The sequence below is a fragment of the Palaemon carinicauda genome, chromosome 17, assembly GCF_036898095.1.
Source record: "Palaemon carinicauda isolate YSFRI2023 chromosome 17, ASM3689809v2, whole genome shotgun sequence".
NCBI lineage: Eukaryota > Metazoa > Arthropoda > Malacostraca > Decapoda > Palaemonidae > Palaemon > Palaemon carinicauda.
Window position 1 is genome coordinate 109,117,369 of NC_090741.1, and position 12,020 is coordinate 109,129,388.

The following is a 12,020-nucleotide window of genomic DNA, read 5'->3' on the forward strand; positions in this document are numbered from 1 at the left end:
CTGTTCAACATGAACACTTTGGAAATTTCACCGACTCAAATGCAAGATTAGGAAGATCATTTCTCTCTCTCTCTCTCTCTCTCTCTCTCTCTCTCTCTCTCTCTCTCTCTCTCTCTCTCTCTCTCTCTCTCTCTCTCTCTCTCTAGGGATCAATGAAAATATCAGCGCTAAAATAGATTCATCTTTTCTTATGTTATATAATAATTTACCTTTATCAATGTTAATATCTCTAATGATCAAAACATGTAAGTGGTTTTTTTTTATGTATGGATTACGGTGCAATATTTCGGACTAAGATCAGCGATAGAATCAGAAAAAAGAAAAATGAATAAGTACCGCAGAGTTGAGTATTGGACTAGATGGCTACATAAGCACACCCGAGCACAAAGTTTCGAAAATATATGACAGTAACATTAGAATGAATAACAAAAGATAGAAAATAAATAACAACTCTTTCAGTATCACAGTGATTGTCCATATACGTAAATGCAGAAAATATGCCATAGAAAAGTATTTCATATTTTCGGTACATTTACTTTCCTCCTATTCCTGGTGACCAGCAGGGCGAGACAAGGGATTCCACAATGGCCTTTCATTGGAGACACATTTGGAAACCAACACAACCACAGTTGTTTGTGTTGGAATAACTAAGTTGGATATTCGCGTATGTTTTTTATAAACCGGAATGTTCCTTACCCGTTAAGTATTTAGTTGCAATGATATTTTCTTTCTTTTGCTTTCTTATCTACCATATCCCGTTGAAGGCCCGTTTCAATTAATCATTCTGTAAATGACTATACACTCCGCTTGAATATTGTTTTTGCTTACTATATTTTCTCACGACTTATGTACAAAACCATGCTGTATACACGTATAAACACACAATGATATATATATATATATATATATATATATATATATATATATATATATATATATATATATATATATATATATATATATATATATATATATGTGTGTGCGTGTGTGTGTGTGTGTGTGTGTGTGTGTGTGTGTGTTGTGTATATGCACGTATGTCCAATCAATCCCACAATTAATATTAGTATTATTAATGGCCAAGCTACAACCCTGGTTGGAAGAGCAAGATGCTATTAGCCCAAGGGCTCTAACAGGGAAAAATACCTCAGTGGAAGAAAGTAAAGAAGGAAATAAATAAACGATAAGAAAAAAGAAAAGTAAATTATTCTAAAAAGAGTAACAACATCAAAACAGTTATGTCATAAATAAACTATAAAAAGAGTTATGTCAGCCTGTTCAACATAAAAACATTTGCTGCAACTTTGAACTTTTGAAGTTCTACTGATTCTACTACCCGATTAGGAAGATCATTCCACAACTAGGTCACAGCTGGAATAAAACTTCTAGAATACTTTGTAGTATTGAACCTCATGATGAAGGAGGCCTGACCATTAGAATTAACTGCCTTCCTAGTATTACGAACAGGTTGGAACTGTCGAGGAAGATCTGAATGTAAAGGATGGCCAGAATTATGAAAAAATCTTATGCAACAGGCATAATAAACTAATTGAACGACGGTGGCAAAGATCAATATCTAGAATAGGAATATAGAATTCAATAGACCCTAAGTTTCTGTCCAACAAATTAAGATGAGAATCAGCAGCTGAAGACCACACAGGAGAACAATAATCGAAACAAGGTGGAATAGAAAGAAATGTAAACACTTCTTCAAAATAGATAGATCTCCAAAAATCTTAAGAGACTTTCTCAATAAGCTAATTTTTTTGTGCAATTGAAGAAGACACAGACCTAATGTGTTTTACAAAAGTAAATTTGCTGTCGAGAATCACATCTAAGATTTTTAAAGTCATGCAAAGTAAAACAAACATTATCAATGCTGAGATCCCGATGTTGAAGAGCCACTGTCCTTCATACCCAATAATTTGCACCATACACTATTTTTAGCTAGATCTCTATTAAGGGATTCAGTAACCTCAGATCTACATTCAGGGGATAGAGTTGATGTAAAGAGAGTAGCATCATCTGCATTTGCAACAAACTTGTTATCTTAGCCAAACCACATGTCATGTGTATATAGTACGAAAAGTAATGAGCCAAGGACGCTACTCTGAGGAACACCAGATATCATATTCCTATACTTACTATGGTGCCCATCAACAACAACTCTTTAAGAATTCAATAATAATGCTAAGAAACGATCCACCCACTCCCAACTGTTTGAGTTCGGAAACAAGGGCTTCATGATTAACATGGTCGAAGGCAGCACTAAAATCATGGCCAATAATATGAACTTCCTGACCACAATCAAGCAATTTCTGTACAGCATTGAAGATTGTAAGACTGGCATCTCATGCTCCAAGGCCTTTTCGAAAACCAAATTGCAAACTAAGGGAAAGCCACGGATTTCAAGTGATATTCGGGAGACTAAAAAGTAAACAAAAACAGAAAGTGATTGTTGAAAGTTTTGGAGGATGTAGAGATAATTAGAAGGTAGAGCATGCTAAGTATTAAAGTATGGATAGTGAAGTAAAAAAAAAAAAAAAAAAAAAAAAAAACCAGGAATGACTGGAAAGAATATTTAAACAGTAAAGCAGATGAGGCTGACAAAGCTATGGATTCAGGAACTGGCTCTGGGGTAAGATTTGCTCTATAAGACAACATTGGATGGAAAACACTTAGGTTATTAATAGGAGATATGAAGGGAATAATTTGATTGTTATACCTGAAGCTGATAAAGATCTTGAGGTGCCATGAATTAATTCAGTGTGTCTGAAGTCGAAGCTATTCTAAAGAAACTAAAAAAACGGAAAACTGGGATACGATGGAATAACTGCTGAGATGATACTTTCTGAAAATGAATTGACTCCCAGACTACTTACAAGATTATTTCGTAGAATGTTGCATGAAGAGGAAAAACCTGATGAATGGGAGTTAGGAGTGTTGGTGAAAATAGCATAAAAAAGGACATCTGACTGATTGCAATAATTACAGAGGCATCACACTTACGTCAGTTGTTTTGAAAATAGATAGTTAGCTTATTCTAAAGAAACTGGAGAAAAAAATTGATGGAAATCTGATAGAAGAACAAGCAGGATTTAGAAAAGGTAGAAGTTGCACTGACCATATTCTTATTTTGAGACATGTCTTACAGCAATGCTTAGAATATACAAATCACCATTTGATGGCATCTGTGGACTATGAAAAGAGCCTTTGATAGTTTGCACCAGCCAATTTTGTGGAGAGTGCTGTGTTATTATGAAATTCCTCATAAATATGTAAACTTGATTATGTCTGTTAATAGTATGAGCATAGCAAGTGCAAAGTTAATGTTAATGAAGTCTTATCAAATGAATTTTCAGTGAACAGAGGAATACTCGAAGAGACTGTGTGGTCACTTATGTTGTTAATCCTCCTCATGGATTTTGTAAAACGTAGAACAGTCAGAGATGGTGGAGATGGATTGGACTGAATTGGTGATAATAATTTAGCAGACCTAGAGTATGCTGATGATGCTGTACTTACCAGAATGCATGAAATATTTTACGAGGTTGGGCTGAAGATAAATAGACGAAAGACAAAGATGATGAGAACGGAGTATGCAATGGAAGATGAAATATCATTGGAAGGAGGAAGGATTAATGATGTAGAATCATTCAAGTATTTTGGAACTATAATCTCAAAAACATGGTCTTTAGAATTAAGGTTTTGTGAAAGATTGAGAAAAACAGATCAGACAATGGCTAGTTTAAGTAAAATTAGGAAATCAGGTCGCCTGAAATTACATATAAAAATCAGACTATATATCAGTTTAGTGAGATTGGTGTTACACTATAAACATTAATCATGGCTTGACAATGAAACAATCTCCAATAGATTTAGTAAATTTGAGAACAAAGTCCTTAGATGGATATTGGAAGTTAATTGGCAGGACAAGATTAGATATGAAAGTATAAGAGAGTTTACTTGCATGCCATATGTCGATGAGATCATGATGAGCGGTAGATGGAGAACGGTTGGGCATGCTCATTGGACTTCCCAAGAGAGATTAGTTCACCAAATTTCCAGGTAGGCTCCAAAAGGCACTAGAAGAGTTGAAAGACCCTCGCCTACATGGCTGAGGACTATGAAGCGCATAGGAGATGATGAATGGAGACGTATTGAATGAAAAGCTCCAGATAGAGAAGACTGGTGAAATCTAACCGAGGCCCTTTTCGTCACTAGGCGTAGGTGGAAATAATGAAAAAATAGTAATGAAATAATTTTTTTTGTAAAGTATATATATTTTTGTAAAGTGTGTATCATTTCTATCACCAATACTTATTCCAATACTTTGCTCATATCCCTAGACTATGAACCGAAGTAAGAGGTTTATTTAATAATAGTTACCACTAAAAGTAAAGTATTCATCCAGTTTTTTTTTTTCGATTGTATCGTAAAGACACCTTTAGATATTCAGAGTTCATACATATCATTGTCTGGGAGTTGCATAATGATATCAGAACTTAGAGGTTTTCTATGGTATATTAGATTATGTAATATGTGAGTTTTGAAGCTCCAGAATTCACGGTATACGCTAGCCGTAATATATATATATATATATATATATATATATATATATATATATATATATATATATATATATATGTGTGTGTGTGTGTGTGTGTATGTGCGTGTATATATATATATATATATATATATATATATATATATATATATATATATATATATATATATATATATATTTATCGGTTGCTCGAAACTGGCACAGTTTAAATCCAGTCTATTTTGTTTCAGAAAGACCTGATGATCCCTTGATTTGGTAATAATCAAACTTTTTCCTAGGTCAAAGATTCACAGTTTGAGTACTTAGAAGTTTTTGCTTCCATTAATACCTGAATGTTTGAAATACAAATTTCATATCTATTCTAATTCAGTTATTTTAAACATATTCCTGAGAACCTGAATGTAGATAAAGATAATCAAAAAATCTATCCACAATATGTCAGTACAAGAACAATTTTACATTGCCCAAAAACCATGGTCAAATGGCAATAGTTAACCTTACCCTGACCTCCATTGGATAGGTTTGAATCCATTCAAGAGACTTTGTAGTGACCACTTAGTCCAAAATATGCAGGAAAACAAGAATATTAAGGGGTCATTCTGGCTATTATGAATAAACATACAACTAGTGAATATAGTAACTACAGGAAGGCTAGCTATCTAATAGTGTAGATCAGTCTATTTGTCGGGCAAAAAGATATCTGAAAATGTCTTCGAGGGAAATGAAGAGTTGTTGGGACTAGTAACCCAAGGAGTGGTAGATTAGACTCGAATCAGGTTTGTATCTAGGTTGGTGTAGATCAACTTTTTCAGTTGAACTAACATTATCACAGTATAAGTGGTCAGCTTCTATTCAAGGGAATAAAAGCAATATAATTCCAAACTCTAAAATTACCAATACTGTAGTGCATTTAATTGTTTAATTACCAACCCCGTAATGTTCCACGTTAATTATTGTTAAGCCCTTTTTCGTCATAGGCACTTATTTAAGTATAGGGATTTTTTACGTGCTGACCTATACTATCAAATAGGCCTATCTTCTTTTCAACGACTGTGGAATGCAACACTTGGAAATTTATCTTATACGCTGGCCAGTACAGTGGTAATGCAATAGCCTTGCATTCAATCCATCACGACTCGCGAATTTAAGCCTTCAATTTGAAAGTTGTTGCTTCGGGGAGTGAAGTTGCCCCATGTCTGATGTTCTGACGAGCCTCCCTTCAGATGAGATTCGAACTGAAATCTGACACCTTTAATCCTTAACCTCTGTAATCGGTCTCTCTTTATCTGGAAAAAATCTTGTTATAACTGCTCTCGCAACTGTTACTCAAAGGATGTAGACCTATGTTGACCCATGTATCGACTAAGTTGAAATAGTTCTCATAAGAAAAAGTTTAATATAAAACACAGTTCGGGTGTCCTTGTTTGGTTAGGTATAAAGTTTCAAAAGCATACATTATATTTCATTATATCATTTTATCATCACCTAAAGGAAGGATAGCTGTTCTTATTTGCAGTTGAAGTTATTCATAGATATATTCGCAAAAAAGATCTCATGTCATTATGTTTTCCAAAGAATAATGTACCGAATGATGAATTATATTTCTATGAACAGATTTATACCTTTTCTCATAATTTCCTTAATTATTTACCTAAAGATCAGATGAACATAGGCGAAATTAACTAGCAATTGGTGATATTATCTTACTGTTTGAATTAGAAAACTAGAAGAATTCCTTAACAAGTTAAGATTTGCAGATGACATTCTTATGTTTTGTCAATCAGAGGAGGAATTACAAAATTTATTACATTTAGCAATAATAATAATAATAATAATAATAATAATAATAATAAGATTTTATATACTACAGTTATTATAACGTTTTTTTTTTAGTCTTCTACTCTTTCTTTTCCTACCTCCTTCTCTTTTTCCTCTTATTCCACAACCCTGTAACATGAACACATTATAAGATGGATGGGCAACAGTTTTCTAAAGAGAAAGCTTACTAAACGATGCCTCTGGAAGGGCGATATGTCTCTGTAATTAGCAAAGGACCCATATGCAAATTCTCCTGTAGGTGGAGAGCAGAGGTTGTTTGAGACCCGTTGCCGAACACTTATGGCTTCTTCATCGATATAGTGGAAGATTATTGCTTCATTTATAATGTTTTCTTTTTGTTTTGCCTTACTAAAGGCAAAACATTTATTTCATTCCAAAGAGTCATTATTGAATGAAATTACATTTAATAATTTGTTTTTTGGGGGGTTTACCTATTATATAGAAAACTATATACTTCATTGTTTGAATAGTTACAGTGCCTTGGGTTGCAATATACAGGTCTGAAAAGTATCTACTATTTTCCGTCTGAAGAGGATCTTGTCTTGATAAATATCCAGGTTGAATGATCCACTTATGAGTTGCTAAATTTCTCTTCTGAGGCCACCCCTTGATAAACCTTTTTCGCTATACTGCCGCCTTTCCCATGGCGTAACTAGAGATCCTCGAGCCCGTGAGTTGGGGTGAGTTAATGGTCATTCAAATGTATACTTACATGCTTTTGTTTTCTGACCTAGCCCCAGTGGTCCCTCTCTAGGATACCCGAGGGAATTTTAATATAAGCAACCTTAGCCCAACCTTTGCTACGACTCTGGCTTTACTTCTTTGAAATAAATTATTCAGGACAAAAGATAGGTTAATTTACGTGAACTTTTAAACCCAATAATCTTATTTTAGATTTGTCTGACAACAGATGAACATCTTAAATTGAGGAATTAGTTTTACTGTTTTTTTTTTCTGTCGTATTCATGAAACATTATACTTTATCCTAACATTTAAATGACATACTATTTATTGATTCTTACTCGTTTATTTTAAGTAAACATGCAACAGTCATATATATATATATATATATATATATATATATATATATATATATATATATATATATATATATATATATATATATATATATATATATATATATATATATATATATACATACATATATATATATATAATTTTTTTTTTTTTGGGGGGGGGGGGGCAGCGCAGGCCATGTCGTCCTGATGGAAGTTCCTAAAGGGTAGCGTCCTAGGGTATATTTGACTACAGTGATATCCCGAGAGAATTTTACCTTAAGGTATCCAGAATTCTAACTCCTGGAGCGAATATCCCTAAATAAATCTAACAGGGATATCGCATAATATCAGAGGACGTATTCTTGACACGCCACATAGCTATCTTCACCCCGAACAGTATTAACGCTTCGAGGGGTACAGTGACAAGAATTTAAAAACGAGAATGAAAAGAGAGCCGTTCATAAGGTATCTATCCTATTCCGTTTCCAGTGTGTATATGACGAAGATGGCAGTGCCATCTTTATTCATTTTCGTTTAGCTCCACTACTCGGTGTTTTCCCTTGTGATCTCTCGTAATTTTGGATATTATTCAACATTATGATGCTTTCTCCGGCCTCTTCTGCCTCTGGAAAGTTGAGTATTATCTTTACTTAGTATAAATGTAAGCTCTTGTCGTTTTGAATAAATCAAAATTGATATTAACGTAACCAAGAGCTGTTGCCTACCGGAGGCATCCTGGATGCTGTCGCTCACTATGCATGGGTCATTTAGTTAGCCAGAGTGATGTTCCCGGTTATTATGCTTTAATAAATCTAGCTATTTAGCTCCTCTAGGAATTCTTATATGATGCCGTTAGTTTTACGTTCAGCGATTTAGGTAACCGATCTTGCCCTTCGCGAGGCTTAATAGCCTAGGCATCTGGCGCTAGTACTTTCATGCATGGTATAAGTTTTCTGAGTGTTATGTTATTGAAGCTATAGGCAAATATTTTATACGTGTAAGAAATTGTTGAATTTTCTTCTCCAAGATTGTATACGAGACAGTTTCATTGATTTAGTTAATCGATTCTCACCGCACCTAGGTTAGTAGCCTATGGGGCTTTAGTATACTGTTGCACACATCCCCGGTTGTTCTTTTCTCCTCCGGAGACTAAGTTCAATCCCTTTCTCCCTCTGAGTAAGCCTTAGGCTTAGTTCTAGTGGTTCTATCTGAATAATATTCAGGTATAACTTTACTAGGATATGTCTGTCTTGACCCGGTAACCAGAGTGACTGATTTTTGCTTTTGGGGCAGAGCATCAGAGTTTCTAGTCTGTGGTCTGCGTCTTCCTAGCATAGAGAATGAGTTTCCTTTGCTAGGTTAGGTGCAGACACAGGAGGCTTTGCTTCCCTAGCCCACATCTGAAGGATTCTGTACGAGATGATTCCTTCTACTAGTGGTCTACCAGACTGTCCTGTGTTGTTATTCTCAGGCTTGAGAATGAGTTTTCTCCGTTGCCTATCAAAATAACTACACCTAACTTTGTTCTGGTATGGAGGAGGATAGTAAGTATTGCCAACCTTCCTCCCTAATAGACCAGCTCTAGGTTAGGATGACCTTTCCTAACTGCTGGGTGTGTCTCATACTAGAACGAAGTTTACAGGGCCCTTATCCCTTCCCCCCTCTCTTTCTTAGTGATGGCCTAGCCATCACATCTCTTGGCTGCAGTCCTACTTCTGTACCTAGTGTAGGCTAGGATGGGGGACCGGCTCAGCTCCCTGCCGGCCGGCAATAACGTGCCGGCCGGCAGAGACCTTTTTTCTTCTGCAAAGTAAACCGCAGACCTCCCTTGGTCTCCCTTCCGTGTCTGCTGGTAGAGCCCGGCTGGCTATGGATTTATAGGAAGCCTGAATGCTACATTCTCCCGTTCCATATGTTCACTCCTTCTGGATGGAAGGTTGTATGGCAATGCCGTCTTATAACCTTACATCCATACTGTTTCTCTTGCTAGTGTATTGTACTCCTAGCCCGGCTGCCGTCTTAAACAGCCGGCAGCTGGGTAGGTGGAGGTTTTCTGGTTCCTAGTCACTGCCAGCCGGCATGGGTATCGCTACCTTTGCCTGCCGGCAGTAGAAACACATCCCGAGATCTGCCGTTCACTACGATTAGCGGCCGGCAGCTGGGTGCTAGTGTTTTCAATTGCCGGCCTGCACAAATTTGCGAGCCAGTGACCTGCTGCCTATTAGTTAAAGGTAGCATATCTTTGAACTATACAGGGGTAAATGCCGGCCGGCACGTGCCGGCGCGTGCTGGCCGCACGAAAGCGTGCAATGTACAGTAGTTACTATATTTGTGGTGTAGTACACACTGCTTTAATAAAACTACAGTAGAGAGATTGTTGTAACCCTAAAGTTCTTCCAACATACTTAATGTTATCTTGTACAACCTTTTGTTGAGACCGTACAATATATAGAAAGTGAGTTCTTTCTGTATTCATTCTATCCCGTATATTAAAACTTTATTTCAAGGTGTGAGCTATACCTCAACTTTCCGCTCAGGAAAATATATAAGGTATTCTAGAATAAGAATTAACCTTAGTTTTAATGTCTTGGGAGGTTACAGCAATTGGCCGGGCAGGAAGTGCAAGTATTTGTCTTTCCTTCTTTCCTTTCTAGCTTTACTTTATAAGCTACATGTATTAATAATAAGTGAAAAGCCTTCACTTGATACTCATGGATTTTCTTCTCTTTACAGGAGGACCATCCGAAGTGCGGGAGTATGTTCTGCAATGTCCGCAGCAAGAACTTCTGTGGACATGAGTTTTGCATGAGGCACGCAGCATGCGCAGCCTCCAAAGGTGATCTCGGGTATTGGGGCCCTCAGGTATGTACCATATGTTCTAACTTGATTACCGAGGCATTTGACACCCCTAAGTCGGCGGAGTCAAGGGATGCTGCTAGGGAAAAGTTGCGAACCTGAGTGAGGGGTTTTCAAAAAAACACTTCAGGCCCCTACCTTCCAAATGAGAAGATGAGGGCCTATCTTTTCCCTAAGGCATCGGCTTATGCAGTCATTCCTCAGCCTAAGGAGGAGACACCAACTGTCCAGAATCCGGTAGATTCTGAAGTCTTGGCCGCCCTTCAAGACATCCAATTGGACGATAGGATGTCAGAAGTGACGGATTATACAGAGAAGGACCTTCTGGGAGAAGGTCAGGAGGAGGAGCTGACCTAGGCTCCTGAAATAGAAGATGAAGAAATCGACGAGGTGTCGGTTACATCGGTTCCGGCCCCAGAACCTGTTCCCTTTACATCGTCTGCTATCTCAGGTGATCTGGGAAGGAATCTTTCTTCTATTATTGAGATGATTCAACAAATACAAAATAAGAATTATGAAAAGGAAGCTGCGATGAAACTGGAGATACGTAGACTTGCAGCATCACATGGCCCCCAGAAGCGACTCAACGTGAAGGATCTTCCTTTTGCTCGAATACCAATCCTTGGAGGTATGCCGAACACACGCCAATGACAACCGGGAATATTGTTATATCGGAGAGGCTGGGCTCAGTTCCCCTAGAAGATGTGGAAATTTGGCCCAACAAAGACTCTTACCTGGACTGCTATGTCCGTCTTAGGAAGGAGCCAGCCTCAAAGGAGGAGACGGAGCCAAAGGAGGTCATAGTTCTTGACCATAGTACAGCACAGGCGTTACTAACGAGCTCGATGAAAGAGAGGGGCTTCACGAACTCAAAGGTGCCAGCCTTGAGTAAGAAGCTTCCCTCCCCAGTGGCCTCTCCAACCAGATCCTTTCCCTTCATGGAAAAGGGATATAAGGCAGCCTTGAAGGCGACGGAGGCAGGGAAACCATGCCCCTCCTTGGAGGAATGCAAGCCGTTATCCCTGACCTTACTCCTGGACCAAAAAGACTGGAAGAACGTCCACCTTACCTTCTCAGTCGGGAAGCTGGAAGCTGATATTGCCGAACGTCAGTTTGGTGAGGAACTTCCAAAGCTGTCGGAGTTTCTCTTGCGCAGAGAGCAAGAGATGAAAGAAAGACTTGCGGCATCGATGTCGTTGCAAACGACGTTAGAATCGATGTCAAGTGACCCCAAGAACCTTGACATGTTCATGATAGTGGCCAAAACCCATCTGGCCACAGTTACGAAGGATCTCTAGAGCTTTATTAAAGCTAGGAGAGCCTGTAGAGAGTTCGTGTTTTCCTCGGCTGCGGTGAGGCAAAAACCGAGGAAGCTGATCTCCTCTTGCATCTGGGGTAAAGACCTCTTTCCCAACGAAGTTGTTAAAGAGGTAGTAGAGAAGGCTGCCACGGAGAATAGGAACCTTCTCCAAAAATGGGGATTAAATCTTAAGAGAAAGACTTCTCCGGATGAAGATCCCCAACACAAGAAGAAGACAAAAAGGCCTAGGCTATCCTCTTGCCCGGCTAAGCCCTACCGACAGCAACAACAGCAACTTCCTGTGACCGCAGTGCCTCAGATAGTGGCACAATCTCCAACCACATACCAGTTGGTACCTCAACAAGTGGCGACACGGTCGCCGGTTTTTAACCCAGCTTTTGAAAGGCAGACTTCTTCCTTTCGCTCAAAAGCTAGAGGAACA